Source organism: Dendrobates tinctorius, unplaced genomic scaffold (assembly GCF_039654945.1).
Source record: "Dendrobates tinctorius isolate UK_male_01 unplaced genomic scaffold, ASM3965494v1 ptg000020l, whole genome shotgun sequence".
In the NCBI taxonomy this organism is placed as follows: Eukaryota; Metazoa; Chordata; class Amphibia; order Anura; family Dendrobatidae; genus Dendrobates; species Dendrobates tinctorius.
The window spans coordinates 17,287,125-17,307,095 of NW_027361688.1; the positions used below are offsets into that span (position 1 = coordinate 17,287,125).

At 44.2% G+C, this 19,971-nt stretch overlaps 1 protein-coding gene across 1 annotated transcript in view; it reads right to left on the minus strand.

The window, feature by feature from the left end:
* The window catches only part of CCND2 (cyclin D2), a 574,109-nt gene extending 554,416 nt beyond the window's left edge, over positions 1-19,693 (minus strand). The window contains exon 1 of the mRNA XM_073567801.1: positions 19,595-19,693. The gene's annotated coding sequence lies outside the window, so the exon portion shown is untranslated. The remainder of the gene's footprint in view (positions 1-19,594) is intronic.
* Positions 19,694-19,971: the final 278 nt, after the last annotated feature.

Sequence of the window (19,971 nt, forward strand, 5' to 3'; positions counted from 1 at the left end):
ATTAGACGATTATTAGTAGACTAGATGGTGGCCCGCTTCTATCGCATCGGGTATTCTAGAGCCTCTGTTAAAATAAAAAATAGTGATATACTCACCTTCCGACGACCCCCGGACTCTTTCTCTCCTCTCACCACGCGCCCGGCATCTTCTGGTCCCAGTAATGCTTTGCGTGAAACACCACTGATGACGTCGCGCTCTCGCGAGAGTGACGTCATCTCCGGCCCTTCTCGCTAAGTATTACTGGGATCGGAAGAGCGTGGTGAGAGGCGGGACAGAGTCCGGGGGCCGTAGGAAGGGGAGTATATAACTATTTTTATAACTATTTTTTATTTTAACAGAGACTCTAGAATACCCGATGCGATAGAATCGGGCCACCATCTAGTGTATTATACTCCTGTTACACCCTGAGCTGCTGTCACTGTTCTGCTGTTATCTAATGTATTGTACTCTAGTTACTCCCAGAGCTGCAGTCACTGTTCTGCTTTTACCTAATGTATTGTAGTCCAGTTACACCCAGAGCTGAAGTCACCGTTCTGCTCTTACCTAATGTATTATACTCCTGTTACAGCCAGAGCTGCAGTCACTGTTCAGATCTTACCAAATGTATTGTACTCAAGTTACACCCAGAGCTGCAGTCACTGTTCTGCTCTTACCTAATGTATTGTACGCAAGTTACACCCAGAGCTGCAGTCACTGTTCTGCTGTTACCTAATGTATTGTACTCCAGTTACACCCAGAGCTGCAGTCACTGTTCAGATCTTACCTAATGTATTGTACTCCAGAATATGTACAGGACTGTGCCTGTGTAATGAGCGACGCAGCAGTGATGCCTTTAACGGCTGTAATGTGCCTGTACAATAAGCGATGCGGCCGTGCTGCCGCTACGACTATGGCCTGTTTCATACATCCGTTTGTGTCCATCAGTCAAAATCCGCCGTTTTGCAAAAAAAACGGATCCGCCATTTTTCTTGGCGGATCCATTTTTTTCCCCATAGACTTGCATTATCGGCGGATCTTGACGGATGGTCATCCGTTGTATCTGTTTTTTTGCGGATCCGCCAAAATTTTGGCGTCCGCTGAATTGCCTGGACGGACAATGCAACGTTTTTTGGCTGGGCGGATCCGCATTTTTCGCATTTGCTGGAGATTTAACCCTAAATTCTCTCTCTCTCATCTTCTCGCGGCTCCCGGGATCATCTTCTTCTCGCGGCTCCCGGGATCATCCACTGCATTGCCGGCGGTCCTGTAGTTTTAAGGACTGCGGTTCCTTTAAATTTCCTGCATCGGCGGATCCCGTCACAACAGCGGTCCGGTGCCTCCGTTGGTGTCTCTACGAACACGAAACGTTCTCCGTCTTTTTGGCGGCTGCCAACTATCTGCAATAACGTACGTGTGAAACAGGCCTAAGCAACTGTCGCTGATAGGCCGTGACCAATCAGCGAGGCGGGATTTCCATTACAGACAGAATTAGACAATTGTATAGTAGATATTGGTGATATGTGTGATACTGGTATTTTTATGGGCTTCTTGAAAAAAAAAAAAAGAAAAGCTTAAAGTGATGAAGAGGTCCCTGGTAGCAGGGAATATGATGGAGGAGTTGTTCTGTACTCTGCTGCCATCTAGTGGTCATGACATGCCAGTACACAATAGCGACACTATCCAGAATGTTCTAGCAGCCCGAGAAAGATCACAGAGCAGTACAGTGCACGCGATCATAAGTGATACTGTGTAATGTGTGGTGTACAGTATATGGCACATCGGAGCACAATATATATGTCACTAGCGGTACATAGTGTGTAACCGATATTTCCCCTGACACCTCATCTGGCTGTCTCGCTCTACGAAAACGTATATTGTGGCATTTACTCTACGGAATACGGAATAGGCTATTCCATCGGTTCTTATGGTGATAGCAATTATTTTACATTTTATTAAACGTTTTGGGAAAAAGGAGCGATACAACTTATATCCAATATATTGCCCATTTGCCTTCATTGTCGCCCGCGACCACCATGGCTGTTGTGACTTACCAGCACCCCTCAATCATGTTGCGGGGACGATTTAGAGCAGGTGTGGAGGGCACAATGGAGGTCAGAACGGAGATTTTTGCAATTTATTGCTTATTAAAATTTGCAGCCCTTCTTAAGATATTAAGTTTTTTTCTTTTCTTCTGTTGGCAGCTTGTTTCCTAGGAGACCGACCACCGCTGCTGTTTTAGCTTGTAAGCGCTGCGCTGAAACTGGCCTTGATTATGATGTGGCAGCGTGCTACAGCGATCCTGACCAACCCTCGAAACAGCGCTTGCAAGCTCAACAGAAAAGGGCCTGCAAGCACTGCACACGGTCTTCTGTCTAGCAGCGGTGGTCGGTCTCCAAGGCAGCAAGCTGTAAACGTGGGGAAAAAAATTGCTATTATCTCAAGAACTACTGATAATTTTAACAAGCAGTAAATTGCAAAATTGCTTGTCATTACAAGCACTATCCATTTCTTTAGATGGGAGTAACACTTTATTTATGATTTTATTTAATGTAAGCATCATAAAATAAAAAAAAAATTATAATTCTTGAAATTTCCAATTTGGGCACTAGAGGGCATCGGAAGCAATTGTTTTTTTCGTCTACGCAGACGATAATACATGAATTTTATGGTCGTCGATCGTCTTTGCTGCTTTTAATTGTGGATGTGGATATCCTGTAATATCCTGGAGGGAGGAGGGCAAGTTACAGAGTCGATAGGTTTTACTTTCATCGACTGTCAACATTACAGAAGAGAAAAAAGGAATCGAGCGTAATGTGTATTAGATGTAACGCTAGGCCTCAATGATCAAAATTTGTCTAGCAGTAGAACGGCCTGTCTCCCCTAGCAACCAATCACAGCGCAGCGGTGGTTTTTCCGGAGCATTTAAAAAAATGAAAGCTGCGCTGTGATTGGTTGCTATGGGCCACAAAGATCTTCTCTAGCGGTAACACTGTTTTGATAAATGAGGCCTATAAAATATTGGTGTTTTTCAGTATGTAGTGGTTAGTACCCACCAATTGGGGCCCAACGAATGACTACCTGCGTTACCCACCAGGTAACAGTGCTATAGGAGCCCAAAAGGTAAATGGGGGACGTGGCGAGCCCATCTGGTCCATAGAGGAGGACCTCAGCACAAACTGCTGAAAAAGGCTTCTTCCCATCTTAGCAGGTTACCACCTATATATACAGAAGGTAGGCTCAATGCTAGGGCCATGAAAGATCGGAGGCCAAAGCCCCCCAAACACGTTTTGATATGTCCTGCAGTCCTATGTAACATTACAGACAACATTGTGATAACTCTCTGTGGACAGGTAATGTAGTAGGTGTTACCTGAAGTCCTATGTAACACCACAGATTACACAGGGAAAATGCGCTGCGAACAGAAAATGTAGTAGGTGTTACCTACAGTCCTATGTAACACCACAGATAACAGTGATAACTCTGTGTAGACAGGTAATGTAGCAGGTGTTACCGGCAGTCCTATGTAACACCACAGATAACAGTGATAACTCTGTGTAGACAGGTAATGTAGCAGGTGTTACCGGCAGTCCTATGTAGCGCTACAGATAACAATGATATCTCAGTGTGGACAGGTAATGTAGTAGGTGTTACCTGCAGTCCTATGTAACACTATAGATAACAGTGATAACTGTGTGGACAGGTAATGTAGCAGCCGGTGTTACCTGCAGTCCTATGTAGCACTACAGATAACAGTGCTAACTCTGTGTGAACAGATAATGTTGGAGGTGTTACCTGCAGTCCTATTTAACATCTCAGATAACATGGTGATATCTCGAAGTACAGATAATGTAGAAGATGTTACCTGCAGTCCTATGTAAGCACCACAGATAACAAATCAATAGCGGAATACAGACAATGTCGTAGGTGTTACCTGCAGTCCTATGTAACAATACAGATGAAAGATAAATAGATCTAAGTACAGATAATGTTGTATTTGTTACCTGCAGTCCTATGTAACACCACAGATAATATAGTGATAGCTCTCTGAGTACAGATAATGTAGTAGATATTACCTGCAGTCCTATGTAACAAGACAAATAGCACAGTGATACCTCTTTTGATATAGATATTGTAGTACATGGTCTGACTCTGCAAAGGCTGGAAGACATAGATAGAGAAGGTGATGCCATGCCGGAGAGATCACTGGGGAGTCGGGAGGAGGATGAAGGGGGTCGCTGGTATCTATAAAGCACAGGTTGGAAGTCTTCTTGGCTGACTGTACCTCTGCGCCAAAAAAAGGTCACTGAGGAGCAACGCAGGAGTGTAATACCACCACACCGCGCTGTCCTGTATGTGAACTGTAATTTGTTCAGTTTTCAAAAAAGTGTGACCTAATGGGATTCTGTGAATGACACTCATTATCTGGGGCATAAACCCTAAATCTAAGTGCTCAGTGATGTCTCTAACAATACGTGAAAACATGATTATCGCTATAGGTTTGCGGAACTTGGCCCCCACTGTTTCCAAGAATCGGATTCTAAAGTGCCCGGTTAGAAACATTTATTGTCTATGGTGCTCTATTTTACCAGGCATTTCTATGCCCTGTTTTTGGGATCATTGGTGGTCCCAGCAATTAGTCCACAAACCGGACAGCAAGTCTATGCTAACCTCTCCAGCTCTGAAAGCATCTAAAACAGGCATGTGAATACCACAACTGGACCATGGACCAATGATAGATGGTTGTTTAGTCTGGAGAATCATCATCTCATGTACATGGTCAGGTGAATGTTTCATATAGAAGAGACCGCAGTATAGGAAGAAGACAAACCGGCAGAAGTATTGTGAAACGCAATGTTCAGCTGGGAAACCTTGAGTCTTGGAATTCATGTGGATGTGCTCCATCTTCCTAAAACTGTACAGAACAAGTAACCCCCTCATGGAAGCGGTGTTCTACCATGGCCTTTTTCTGCATGATCATGCACCTGCCACACGAAAAAAAAAATGTTCAGGAATGGCTTGAGGAAAATGAAAGAAGTCCAACTCTTAATCTGATTGAGCATATGTGTGGTCTTCTGAAAAAAGTTCAAAGCATTATGGAAAACCTTGAGATCTTGAGGAGTCCATGTTCACATCTTGCCCAAAGACACTCTATGATGCGACTCTCTCACAGAAACCAAGGAAATTCTTGAGCTAATGCCAAACGTAGAAAACACAGACTGAGGAAATCCAAAGAAGACAACCTTGTTAATAAAATACTTCCTAGGATAAGCTCAAACAAGACTCAACAGGTCTAGATCCCCAAGCATTTGCCCAAACAAGTCTAAGCAAAATGAAACAGATGAGGGAAACAAATCACTTGTCCAGATCCGTCTGAGCATAAGAGGACATGTCTAGATAACATGGCATGTGCCCAGACACGTTGAAACAAAGCTGAGCATGCCTAAATCACGCCGCATTGGTCACAACATGTCTGAGCACAAACAAACATGTCTAGATTATGCCACCTTTGCCCAAACATGTCTAAGCAGAAACGAACATGTCTAGATTATTAAGTCTTTGCCCAAACGAGTCTCAGCAGAGAAGAAGCTTGCCGCAATTATGTAGCACTTGTCAGGACATGCCTAGACACAACTGAACATGTAAAGATTGTGATTCAATTGTTCCCGTGTCTGAAAGTGGCCATAAATGTAAAGAGAAAGCTGTTGTCACTATCACGTTTCAATCCTGTGGGGACAATCCTTTGGATTCAGATTATTGGAAAAGTTTTTCAAAATTATAGTTAGACATTGGAGTAGGAAAGTATTGGATAATATCTATTGAGGCTGGCCTACAAGACATAGGGGAGCAAGCGTTGGCCTACGAGCCACCAGTGAGCGAGTGTTGGTCTACGAGCCACCAGTGAGCAGGTGCTGGTCTACGAGGCACCAGTGAGCGGGTGCTGGTCTACGAGCCACCAGTGAACGGCTGCTGAACTACGCACCACCAGTGAGCGGGTGCTGGTCTACAAGCCACCAGTGAACGGGTGCTGGACTACGAGCCACCAGTGAGCGGGTGCTGGTCTACGAGCCACCAGTGGACTATGAGCCACAAGTGAGCAGGTGCTGGTCTACGAGTCACCAGTTGGCGGGTGCTGGTCTCCTGAGTCTCCAGGTCCTGGACAACAGTGCCGATCAAAATCAATGTATTGCAAAGATGCCAGTTGCCTACTCCCGCTGCCCTTAAGTCCCCAACCACTGATACTCTGTTAGCTTTAGAGTTGATTGACATTGGATTGTTTGCTGATCCTACCCACATAAATCTTAGAAGAAATCTATTGAATTTATGAAGACATTCAGAGAGTCTTTCGACTTCAAAACCAAAAACCACAGAAATGTTTGACCGCCTCATCTCCAAGGTGCTGAAAAATTGGTATTTTGGAGGTACGCACGTGCTGTTTATATCTTCTACGAGTCAAAACATTCCCAGTCTTCAAAATGTATACACGTCTCTTAACGCTGGAAACGTTTCAATAGAAATATCACATTTTCAGTTTCAGACCTTAAAAATAAGCACAAGTCCCAGAGACCACATCCTGCTTTGACGCAGTTTCGGCATCTGCTCTGGGCGCAGTCCTAGCATCTAGGGTTACTTAGGTGACAAAGAAAGAAAAACAAGCCCGAGCTACTGGCACAGAGAGAGTACTAACATAAAAGACAAAAACATCCAGAATTTTTCATGGATTCCAATGACCTGCTGGTTTATGACCCCAGTATTCTTGCTTGAGGAGGTAGAACTTCATTTTAACTCACCCTGGAATTATCTGATAGAAGTGAAAGGGGTTAGATTCATATTCTAAATAACTGATAAAATATAATCTATTGAAACCATATGACAAGAGTTAAAAGGGTAATCTAATACTGATACCATGTCCTTTAGTACTGTGGGGGGTCCTGCTCAAAATATTTTAAACAAACAGAAAATGTACAAAAAATACATTGAAGTCTTCTTGAATATACAAAACTTTTTGAGAATGCAAATTTTTGTAAACACGCTTCGAGCGGATCAAGCAAAACAGACACATGTCCAGCCGCAACCAAGCCTTGGACGTCACTGTGCGTCGCACGTTGCGACTTCATGGGTGTACACTGCACTGTGACCTCTGAGGCCTGGTAACGTCCAGAAGTCCCGGTCTAGAGTTAACAGGTTAAAGATGTGACAGCGGAAAGAATAGGACTGGCAGCAAGCAAACAGTGCTACACGCTGTCCCACCATTTGGTCCTCTTGTTTTTCTGCCTTCGAAGCTCCAACATGTTCCCTCTAGGCCAGGACTTCCGTCTGCGTTGCGTCACACATCTATGACGGAACGATGACAGCATGCAGTGACCTCCGAGGCCTGTTCACGGACGCAAGTCCTGGCTTAGAGCGAACAGGTCATAAGAGAAGGTGCACAACAGGCGAAAGAGGATCGGACGGAAAGCAGGTCAATTCGATGGAAAATAACTTTGCTGCAAATTGAATTTCCCGAGAAAGTCTGCGCAAATTGGCAAATTCTAATTGTCAGATCAGCTCATCTCTATCCATAATCTCCTCCTTTTCTTTGATCCTTTAATAAGAACTGAGAAATATATAAATAAGTCTTCTCTGTATCTTGGGGGGATAAGCCCAATTCAGTATTCTCCTTCCTCACTGTCCGATCTAGCTACAAAACAACTGGCTGCAGCAGGAGCCTCTCCCCCCTGCTCTGTCCACAGTAGGATTTAATTGACAAGCCCTGCCTATTTGGACAAGCCAGGCTCATCTTCAACCAGTCACTAGTCAAGGATGCAAGTGATTAGCAGAAGATTAAGCCCTGTATTCTCTGCAGGATTTCTGCAAGAATGACTGATTCAGGATCAAATGCTGCAGACAGATGAATTATTTTTCTATATATTTATTTTTTTAAGGTTTAATAGAGGTTATCGACTCAGATCTTAAGTAAGTACACACGTGGTCAAAATTGTTGGTACCCCTCGTTTAATGACAGAAACACCCACAATGGTGACAGAAATAACTTGAATCTGACAAAAGTAATAATAAATAAAAAATCTATGATAATAAGGAAATGAAAGTCAGACATTGCATTTCAGTCATGCTTCCACAGAATTTAAAAAAAATAAAACTCATGAAATAGGCCTGGACGGAAATGATAGTACCCCTGAAAATAATGTGACAAAAGGGACATGTTAAATCAAGGTGTGTCCACTAGTTAGCATCACAGGTGTCAACAGTCTTGGAATCAGTGAGTGGCCTGTATAGAGGGTTACAGATACTCACTGTGCTGTGTGGTGACATGGTGTGTATCACACTCAACATGGACCAGAGGAAGCGAAGGAAAGAGTTGTCTCAGGAGATTAGAAAGAAAATTATAGACAAACATGTTAAAAGTAAAAGTTATAAGACCATCTCCAAGCAGCTTGATATTCCTGTCACTACAGCTGCACATATTATTCAGAAATTTAAGCTCCATGGGACTGTAGCCAACCTCCCTGAATGTGGCTGCAGGAGGAAAATTGATGACAAATCAAAGAGACGGATAATACGAATGGTAACAAAAGAGCCCAGAAAAACTTCTAAACAGATTAAAGGTGAACTTCAAGCTCAAGGAACATCATTGTCAGATCGAACCATCCGTCATTGTATGCGCCAAAGTGGACTTCATAGGAGACAACCAAGGAGGACACCATTGTTGAAAAAAAAATCATAAAAAAGCCAGACTGGAATTTGTCAAACTACATGTTGACAAGCCACAAAGCTTCTGTGAGAATGTCCTATGGACAGATGAGACAAAAATAGAACTTTTCGGCAAGGCACATCAGCTCTAGGTTCAGAGACAGAAAAATGAAGCATATCAAGATAAAAACACTGTCCCTACTGTAAAACATGGAGGGAGGCTCTGTTATGTTCTGGGGCTGCTTTGCTGCATCTGGCACAGGGTGTCTAGTATCTGTGCAGGGTACAATGAAATCTCAAGACTATCAAGGGATTCTAGAGAGAAATGTGCTGCCCAGTGTCAGAAAGCTTGGTCTCAGTTGCAAGAGGATAATGACCCAAAACACACAGCTAAAAACACCCAAGAATGGCTAAGAGGACAACATTGGACTTTTCTGAAGTGGCCTTCTATGAGCCCTGACCTAAATCCTTTTGAGCATCTTTGGAAAGAGCTGAAACATGCCGTCTGGAAAAGGCACCCTGTTTGGACTCCTACTAATCATGAGAATGGGGGTCTCCATATCCCTCCTTTAAATCATAGACATGGTGGCTGCATATGTACCGTGCAGCTCAATTCAAAGTCTATCGTACTTACAGAAAACGTAGAGCACGGTTGTTTCAAATGGAAAGACACAGCGTTCGTGTCCCCCACTTAGTTCAAGTGGGGGACATCGGACCTCTGTAGACCTTGGTGTCTCTAGAGACACTTATGTGAATAAGCGATAAAGGGTTCTTCAGGGTTGTTCTAAGAAACGCAGGTTAGGTATAAGGGTTTGATTATATACCATCTACTTGCCAACATCCAAAAACATTCGGGAGGCTTTCCTCAAAAAAAGACGACCTCTCGGAAGAGTTGGTCAATCTGGTGCTGAAGAAAACCTACTGAAATCCAACAATCTTGGGGAGGGAAATAAGTGGTTTGAGAATTGGTGGGAATATGCACATAGGGGTCAGAGAGCGAAGGACAACATTTTTTGGCTCAGCCACCAACCTCCCAGATGACAACCCTCTAAAGTTGACAAGAGTGAATTATAGGTGTAAGTGGAGCAGAAGAAGGAGAGCATGATTATGTATACTGTACATAAAGGAGGTGGGCGACCAAAGTTATCTGTAGACTCCAAAATAGTAGATTGTGGTTGCAAATTTGTGTTTACATTAGGAAGAGCAGCTCTGGAGCACAAACTTCTGCCCTTTACAGGTGAAGGAGCGGGATGACTAATAGAAGTTAAATACTTTGGAACTTTTATTTTTCATTTTCAGGCAGAGAAGTGGTGTTTAATACTACTCTGTTATTGTTTCTTCTCCGCCTTTCACACAGACACCTACAGCTAACCGTTTTTCTCAGCTCTACACTAATAGGACGAGGAACAAACACGATGTTTCCTGATGCAGCAGATAAAGACGGGTTTGTGGGAAGTGTCGGAAGTATGTCTCTAACCACATCACTATTTGCTCGCCTGCTGCGTAAATCATACAGACGTGTACAGCAGCTGACTGCCATGCCTGTTCCGACACTCATGTCCTTCGTGGCTGCGGCGCAGAGGGCACAATTTAAGTGGAACCGGCAGCTGCCACTTAGAGATCAGAATGTAATAGTCAGTCGTGAGAAACGGGGAGAAAAATATGAGCTGTCAACATTTGTACAAAGTGCTGGCACTGCCATGTGGAATAGTTTCCAATTTCATTTACAATTACTGTATTTGATTGTTTTGCAAACAACTGGTACAGCTGTTGTGAATGGGGAGGGGGTTGGGCATAGACTGCTCCACCCATTAACTTCTATGGGAGCTCTCTGCCGTCTCAGAGTGGTTACAGACTTCTCCTGTTGGCGATTCTCTTACTTCTTTTGACCTTATCTGGTTTCAGGTGTCAGTTTCATATTTCCCACACCTGTTACTTGCCACAGGTGAGTTTGAATGAGCATCACATGCTTGAAACAAAGTTAGGAAAGGTGCCAACAATTTTGTCCAGGTGAGACCTCCATCTACCATTCATTTATGGCATGATATGACGAAGGGAACAACTTTAAAATATTAAATTCAGTCACTACTGGAGTATCAATGGGATACAGAAATAGTAGAACACATTGGAGGAACATGGAGATGTCGGCTCTTTCTCCACCATTCAGCCTGTGTGTCTGAGTCTCAGTGCAGCAGGCGTGATGACATCACCAGATCACGCCAGATGCATGGAGCCTCAATCCACACACAGCACAGAATGGAGTAGAGCATTGAAGGACCGGGGGAGTAAGGGGAGTTCTTTGTCTCTATCTGGTCAGTCAGTACTTGTGGGGGCCTCATTATGTGTGTGGGGGAACGGTGGAGCATCATACTGTGTTGGGGACATTGTGGTGACATCATACTTTGTACGAGTCACTGTGGGGTCATCATACTGTGTGTGTGGAGGATACTGTGAGGGCCAATTGTATGGCAGAAACCTCTATGGGGGAAACATACTGTATGGACCATCGAAGGTGAGAACACTAGGGGGCTTTAGTAGGAGGACCATTCTATGTACTTGCCACAATTCATTTACTTCTCTGGACTTTAAAAATTGGGAGATTTGCCCTTTTGTGACGACACCTATGAGTTGATTTTTTTGGGGGTGGGGGCGGTGGGTTCAATTTGGATTTTTGATATGGGGACACTGATAAAGATGTAGTCTAAAATTAATCAGCACAGAACGATGTAATCTTATTAGAAGGTTAAGGCTAAGTGCACACGTAGCAGAAAATTTCTGCTTAAAAACCAGACTCCCTTCCCGGAAACAGCGCGTTTTTTTCTGCGCATTTTCAAAACGCATAGAGCTAGCCAGAAACGCGGAAAAATCCACGAAATTAATGAGCATGCTGCGTTTTTTACCGCGATGCGCTTTTTTCGCGGTAAAAAACACATCAATATGCACAAAAAGTGCAAAATGCATAGAAATGAATGGGAAGCTTATTTTTAGCGGTTTTATTGGCAAAACCGCTAAAAATACTGCTAAAAAAACGCTGTGTGTGAACACAGCCTTACTGTCCTGAAATATTCTGTGCTACTTTAGTTTCATTTTGTGTGTGGGTTAATCTGCGCGTTGTTACTCGCCTCAATGGATCTAGCGCCAGGGTGCTGTGTCTTCCTCCAGATGCTAGCCCTCCCTGTTCTTCAGTGTGTTGGGTTACCATGACAAGCCAGTGCATACCTATGACACCATGCCCTTGGGTCTTATAGGCCAACTCAGGCAGCGGTCGCCACCTGAGTATTCAGGCAGTTGTTATCTATGCCACTACTGTGGATTGCTTCCCTGCGCCAGATCCACATTGGCCACTTGACAAACCAGCTCTAATATTCTTCTTAACTAATTAAATCTTCTATATCACTAGATTGAGTCTCTTGAGCTGCTACATCATTGGACTCTGCTACTTTGCCAGAGTGAATCTCCTTATCTACCCAATTCTGCTACAGTCTTCGCTCTGCTACTTTGCCTAAGTTAATCTCCTCCTGATCTACCCAATTCTGCTACATTGTTGGGCTCTGCTACTTTGCCAGAATTATTCTCCTGATCTACCCAATTCTGCTACATTCTTCACGCTGCTACTTTGCCTGATTTAATCTCCTGATCTACCCAATTCTGTTACATCATTGGGCTCTGCTACTTTGCCTGAGTCAATCTCCTGACCTAGCCAATTCTGCTACATTGTTGGGCTCTGCTACTTGGCCAGAGTTATTCTCCTGATCTACCCAATTCTCCTACATCGTTGGGCTCTGCTACTTTGCCAGAGTTATTCTCTTGATCTACCCAATTCTGCTACATCGTTGGGCTCTGCTACTTTGCCTGAGTCCATCTCCTGACCTAGCCAATTCTGCTACATTGTTAGGCACTGCTACTTGGCCAGAGTTATTCGCCTGTTCTACCCAATTCTGCTACATCATTGAGCTCTGCTACTTTGCCAGAATTTATCTCCTGATCGACCCAATTCTGCTACATTTTTGGGCTCTGCTACTTTGCCAGAATTATTCTCCTGATCTACCCAATTCTGCTACATTCTTCGCTCTGCTACTTGGCCAGAGTTATTCTCTTGATCTACCCAATTCCGCTACATCATTGGGCTCTGCTACTTTGTCAGCGAGCCTTCTGACCTACTAAACACTGGTACATCATTGGACACTGCTGCATCGCAAGAGTGAATCTCGTGAACTATTTAATTCTGCTATATTGCTGGGTTCTGCTACTTTGCCACAGTGAGTCTCCCGACCTATTCTACTATGCTATTTCACTGGGCTCTGCTTTGCCACAGTTCCACATTGCCGGACTCTATGACATACTTTGCGCTGCCATTTTGACACTGCCTCATCAAACTCCCTACGCTGTCTTCAGCTCCCCAGTGGACGACTATTCAACTCCTCCAGCGGTTCAACAGGACCGCCCTGCAGCACCAGCGTCATAAATCCGTGCTCCCTTTTAACGGTTCATCTGGACCAAAGGCTTTATAGATCCTCACTATATAAGACACAACACCCATATATACTGTCAAACAAATTCTTGAATCTGCACTTTGCGCCTCCTTTCCTCTCTCATACCAATACACTCTGCCACTGGGTGACACACATGACTATCTGGTCATGTCAGCAGGAAATCGACCTTTTTAAGATGGGGTTACACACTTTTCTTGGCTGCTAATCCAGTCCAGATGTGCGATATAAAGCTTCCAATCTCCGTCATCCACTGAGTCACTGCGTTTCTGGGAGTTTAGATTTTACTCACAGAACATACACAAAAGCTGGAAATACAATCCGGACGAGCGAGAGAACATCGTGTGACATCCAAAGAGTTTCACTGCATCAGAATCTCTTCTTTCTTCTGCAAATTGGCACCCGAAAAAAAAAAAAAAATGTGCCAATGCACTTACAAATTAGCTTTAACCCATGAGGATCAATTTCACAGGGGTTCTTCACTTTAGACAATCCATTTTAACCATAACACTAACGCATTTCGGGCAGAAAAACACTTTATTTTTTTTAATGACTCTGTGATCTTGGGCGATCAGCTGTGAATCCAGCAGTAAGTGTTCAATTCCCCTGCAGTGCCACCGCAGGAGAAATGAGGTATTACATGCTGCCAATTTCCATCAGTGGTCCTTTTGGGTAATAAATGGACATGATAGGTCTTCCAGAGATGGAGAGATTCTTTTCTATTGTGCTCGGTGGCAAAATCGATCCCCTCTTAAAACGAAAGCCCATTAAAAAAAAAAAAGGAAATTGCTAAAATTGTGACGATTCAAGATCAGAAGGGTGAAAAATTGCTTCATTTTCTGGAGATTTTTTAACCCATTATTTGCTATAAATTACTTGGCAGACAGCTGCTACCCTTAAAAACTAATGGGGCGCTGCATGACTTGCTCACCATGCCCACCAGCCCCTTATTTTACAACCTACCACCTTCTTATTCTTGGGGGTCAAAACCAGAAAATTAATCCTGATTCATTCCTCCTTTTTGTGATCGAAGTCTATTGTCCCCTTTTATCAGCCAGCTCGCTATAGTGTTCTTCAATGGGAACACAACAGACCTCCCCCTCACCCATCAATCTGCTTTATGTAATTAATCAGCAGCAGTTACTGGAACTTATGCAATATGTGCACGACTTTAGGGGTAGTGTACCTTCAAATGCACTCCCAAAAGTTCAGGGTTATTTAAATACACCCCCCCACACACACATATGGCAACTGGGATTGTGTAATGCAAATGTCCCCGGTCGTCGCACTGCGATTTTCCCAACATGACTTCACTTCGCTGCGACAGCAATGCAGAGCAGCTGCTGGAGGACTACAGATCCCAGCACACTCTCTCACTTCATGGATCCAGTATCCGCGTCCTCATGTTGTTAATAATTGACTCATATGTCAGGATAAGAAGATGCTTAGCGTAAACTAAACAGCCATACACAGCGAGCTTCCTCCTATTTTTGTTTTTTTGCCATCTATTTCCAATAATGCGATTTTGTCAGACGTGCCTACTTTCGAGAAATTGCATCATTTGGTTGCGCCGCACCAAAATTTTAGACATTTGTCCCGCCTCTAAATTTAAAGGTCACTCCTCCAAAACGCCATTTAAAAGGGAAAAAAATCACTAGAAAATGATCTAATACTTAAATCAAGCTTTGGCAATGTTTTTCAGTATTTAAAAAAAAAAAAAAAAAAAAAATAGAAATCTTGCAATTTACACACTGACCACTGGGGGGCTCTCACTTCCTGCTGTTTGAGAAAATCAACATGTACATTAGCAGCAACGGCCAGACTCCGATTCTATCTTTTTGATTGAAGCAGCTAATGAGCGTGTGCAAGATCATGGAGTGGAGCTGTGACTTTGCATATTGTGATTGGCGGATCCTGCGTTAGCAGCTGTGTATAAAGGTGTTACCTGACATTGTAATCCTGCCTCTGATGATAATGAGCCTGCTAAAAATGCTCCCTGAAAGGACAGGAAGTATGAGTTTAAAAAATCCCCAGTGATCACTGTGAAAATTAGTAATGATGCTTTTTAATAAACATCGTGATATGAAAAAAAAAAAAAAAAAGTAGGTATGGTATGAGATGGAATACTGGGATACGCCATCCCCTCCAGTCCCAAGACTTCGGTCATAAGGAATTGAATGGGGGTTGGTGGCACATATGTAAAGGTAGAGACATGCTGCTCTCGCTTCCCCCCTGAAGAAGACAAGTTTTTTTTCATGCAATATTATGTGAATTGTGTCCTGTGTCTTTTTGTAAATGCTGTGTAATATGATATCGTGATGTAATGTGAATAGTGTAATGCGTTGAATATGTTATTTGATGTGGATAGTTGACTATAGGGTAAGTAAGAGTTAATAGTTGGGACTAGCCCCTAGCGGGAGTGGCCAGTGTAAGGGACAGTGACCGATTTATTGTCAGGAAGGCAGATAGGGCCTGGAGTGCTTGTTGAGAGGCCTCAACAGTCCAAAGTGAACAGTGTCGCATTCGAGGGTGACCCTAAATGAGAGGAGACTGAGGAGAAGGGATAGCGAGATCCTGAGTATAAGTGGCAGAGCAACAGAGTGGCCTTCTGGAGACGGGTCCTAGGAGAAGACGCTTTGGGCTTCTAACGCTGGAAGGTAATGACCTAAACAGGACTGAGAAACGGTGCTAGTGAAGGGTCCCAAGGGGGAGATCTATGGCACCAGTAGTGGAAGAAATAGGGTGCGGAACCACTGGGCAAGTAAAGGAGACTTGTTAATCAGGACGGTAGCGTTAAAGCTGGGTGACTGGTGAAGTGGGGAGAAATAGCGAACACCGATTCCTAGAGTAATCTACTAAGGAGGGAAATTGGGTTGAAAAAGGCTTCATACTGTAAAGGAAACGTCCATAAGAATTTGGACCCTCTATCCCTTGTGTATAACCCTCACAAAGAGTTTGTTTTGAATGGTGGCCTCTCTCATTGAATTGTGAAACATCTGGTTCTGGCTAACCAGCAACATTGGTTATATGTGGCCTGCATGGGCATACGGCTCTCACAGCACAAGTCCACACACCCAGCCTGTAACGAGCCAGGGAGCCATAGACGAGGACCTCGGCCAGGGCTACCACCCCGTGCCATGTTACACTTACACCCAGTCTCATAGACTTTGAGCAAAGCAGCAAAATTTGGGTGCAGCCAGTGCTCCTTTACCCTGCCACGGTCTTGCAGTTTAGTGGTTCTCCCAGTGGCCAGACCTGCACCGATCTAACAGGAACCAAATACCCAGTGATAATTTCACTAAATCGGAATACCCCTTTACATCCTTGGTAGAGCATGAACTGCATCATTGAGACCCCGGTAGTCACTCATCGTCACTGCCGCACAATAGTAGGAAGAACAGAGCACAGGTCCAATAATGGAAATGGAAAGAAGAAAAGAATCTGGGCACCATATATAGATTTAATGGTGGCACCCACTTACGAGATGTCAAGTCTACGCAGCCTACAGAAAACCACCAAACCATTCCGGATCATACAGAAGAGAGCAGACGATTCCTAGCAGGCTGGAAACCGGATCACAAAAGGGGCGAAGAAGATGGGTCAGATGGTGGCGATTCTCATACAGTTAACGCTGTTGATCTCACCAAGGTCCGGTGGTTGACCTACACCTAAAGTTCAGATGCCATGGATGGGTGTCCACATGATATTGGTATGTAGAAGCACAAGTGTATGAGTATAATCTAAACCCCTTTGGTACTGTGCAGAGATTTCTGCTACTGTAAGGCTAAGTTCACACTAGTCGTTTTTTGCAGCTGAGCACAATTTCAACAAGTGAGCATCATCAAACAAATAAGTAATCATGATGAATGTTCGTCCATCCGTCACACCAGAGAACCATTTGTGGCAAGTAATAGCCAACAGCCTCAATAAGAATTACAGGGGGGAGTCCAATTTTTCACCTCCAATCCTTCAGAAATACCATCTTATATCTGTAAAAAGCTCTCCTGATAAAATGCCTTCTCGTTCGTCTACCCTTTGGGCTACAACCGACTTTCCCCAAATACCAGAAATTGGCCTTTATACTACCCAGAACCCATATAAATGGTCTTCTCAACAAGACAACCATCGGCTAAAATCTGCAGCTCCTGCTCGAGTAGATTTGGTGCGACCACCGATAAACCATTTCTTTATATTTTAATGGGTTATTCCCAAAATTGTACTCAAGGGGACATGCTGCGCCCCTGCCTCCCAGCTTACTGATGGACAGTTTTGACAGCGGATCAATCGCGCCTGCGTCCTGGAGCTTAGGGGTCCCAAAGGAAAAGACATTCACTTAAATATTTCCAATAATTGGGGGCCCTTGTTGGAGCTTTTGCATTGGGGCCCATGAGCGTCAAGTCACGCCACTGACACGAACCGTGCGCTGTTATGAATGAGTCACCGAAGGAGGAAAAAACAAAAATACAAGCTAAGTCCAGAAAACCGGAGAGGTTGGTAGCTATCGGATTGCAGACCCCTGATCCTATCCACAACAACTAACAGTAGCCGTGGGGGGTTCATACGATGCCCTAGACCCCTCGATCACAGCCGGAGAACTAAATAGGCCTAAAGAAAGAAAGCGGAAATCTAAACTGCCCCAGAGCAGACCCCAAAGCAATAGGCAGCCCCCAACATATAATGACGTTGAAGCAAGATGAAAACACTAACACAGATAGAAAGATAGGTTGAGCAAACGATGGGGCCCAAGCTAACTAAAAAGGACAGGACAGAAAAGCTGCTGTCTACAATCCGTAAAAAACCCTACCAAAAAATGACCCAACCGTCTGATAGGAAAATCAGGCCCTGAAGTCGCTAGGACTTCAAAAAGACTATATCAGCACTCAGGTAAATTCTGAAGACAGAGCAAAGAGACAAACTGATCAGAGACAAAAATGGAACTCAGCACACCCCCGAACGGGGATGGCTGAACTCTAAAAAACAAGGTAAACAAAACAAAACTAATAAGTTCAATAGCAGAGCAAAAACTTATCTTTGGGAAGCAGGAGTCAGACTGGTCTCCAAGAATCCAGCAGAGAAATCACTAGCGACTCAGAAGGGCGTCGGCTGCCTTATATCCAGTCAGAAATTCCTGTTACCCAGTCATCATCTACCAGATCAGGTGTTTGGTAATCAGCCTCACTACCTTCCTTCACCAGAAGAGGGAGTTCATCAGACATCGACGGTGAAGGGGAAAATGAACTCACAACAGTACGCCCTTAAGGACACTACACTGAAGCTGGACAGACCAGGCTTTAGCCCTATCACTTTGCATCCCACCTCGGATAGGTTTCTGATAACCTATGTGACAAGCAAGAAACTTTCAAAAGAAAAAAACTTGAGAACCAAGAGGATTCTTTTTAAGTAATAAGTACATTGCCAAATTGCTCGTTTGAAAAAGTCCTGTACAATTTTTAAACTATTTATGTCCAGCAGAAAACCCCTTTAATTGGGGCCAGGCCATACTGCGTTTCTCCTACATCTGCCTCACAAATAATCCCTTTAAAGGGAATCTATCAGCATGTTTTTGCTACCTAATCTGAGGGCAACATGAGGTAGGAGCTGAGACACAGATTTCAAGGATGTGTCACTTATCAGGCTGCGTGCTGTTTCCATACAATTAATGCCTGGACTACAGCTCACATGAGCCCTGGTCCCACCACTGATTAGCAGCTTAATGTCTATAAACAATGTGCACAGAGGATGGCGTGGGCGAGCTCAGCTACATCTAAAAACTCTGATCGTTTCACAGCTGCAGTAAACTAAGTGATATATCGCTGGAATCAGGGTCTCTGCCCCTGCATCATGCTATGTCAGAGGAGGTAGCAAAATCCTGCCCTCCAATCAATAGGTGCTTATCTAACATGCAGATTCCTACTCCATCTAAAAGATAAGGGTCCCATCCCCTTGATATAATCACTGCATGACCTATTAAAGCAACGGAGTCACCATTAAAGGGACGGTAGCAAATCATTGGCGATCAGCTGCCATCTTAAAGCAACGGAGTCACCATTAAAGGGACGGTAGCAAATCATTGGCGATCAGCTGCCATCTGGCAGCATGAAGAATTCCATCTCTTGCAGCGCCACCACAGGGTAGAATACAGCATGACATGTGAAGTGAATTAGTGAGGTGGGTCCTGAATAGAGACTCCTCTCATAATTAACCAGTAAAGTGCTTTTTCTAGCCAGATCAGTCCAGCTTTCAGCACAGCAGGCATAAAGCTCCTCTTCCCCACCATCAGCTGTCAGGGCATAGAAACAGAACAGCAAACATTTACTAAACCCAGAAGAATGCAATAGATGAAAGCTGGGTATGGGAGGTCACAGCAGCCCCCCTGACCCCAAATCCCCCCCATATCACAGATCACCCCCCAAACATTGCATAAGTGAGTTACTTACAGCCTGCCCCCTCTCCTGGCCTGTCCCCTGTGGCAGTAGTAGCCCATGTACACATATGTGTAGAGGCAGCAGCGTGTAAAATCCCAGGCAGGACTTGTTTACAAACTGTTACACTGTGTCTAGATTGGCAGAGTACAAAGCCCCGCCCCTCTTGATGTCAGATTCCCACCGGCCACGCCCCCATTTAAAGGCACAGTCGACTTGTTATTTAATTGTTCTGGGAGGGGGGGGTGTCTTGGTTACTACTCTCACTCAGCCATGCCCCCTCTGTGGCCATCAGAACGGAAGTTGCAGGGGCTATCAATTACACTCCTCTCCTGAATGTCAGGCAGGCATGCAGGGACTGGGTGGTGCTATGTACTGTGCAGGCAGAGCTG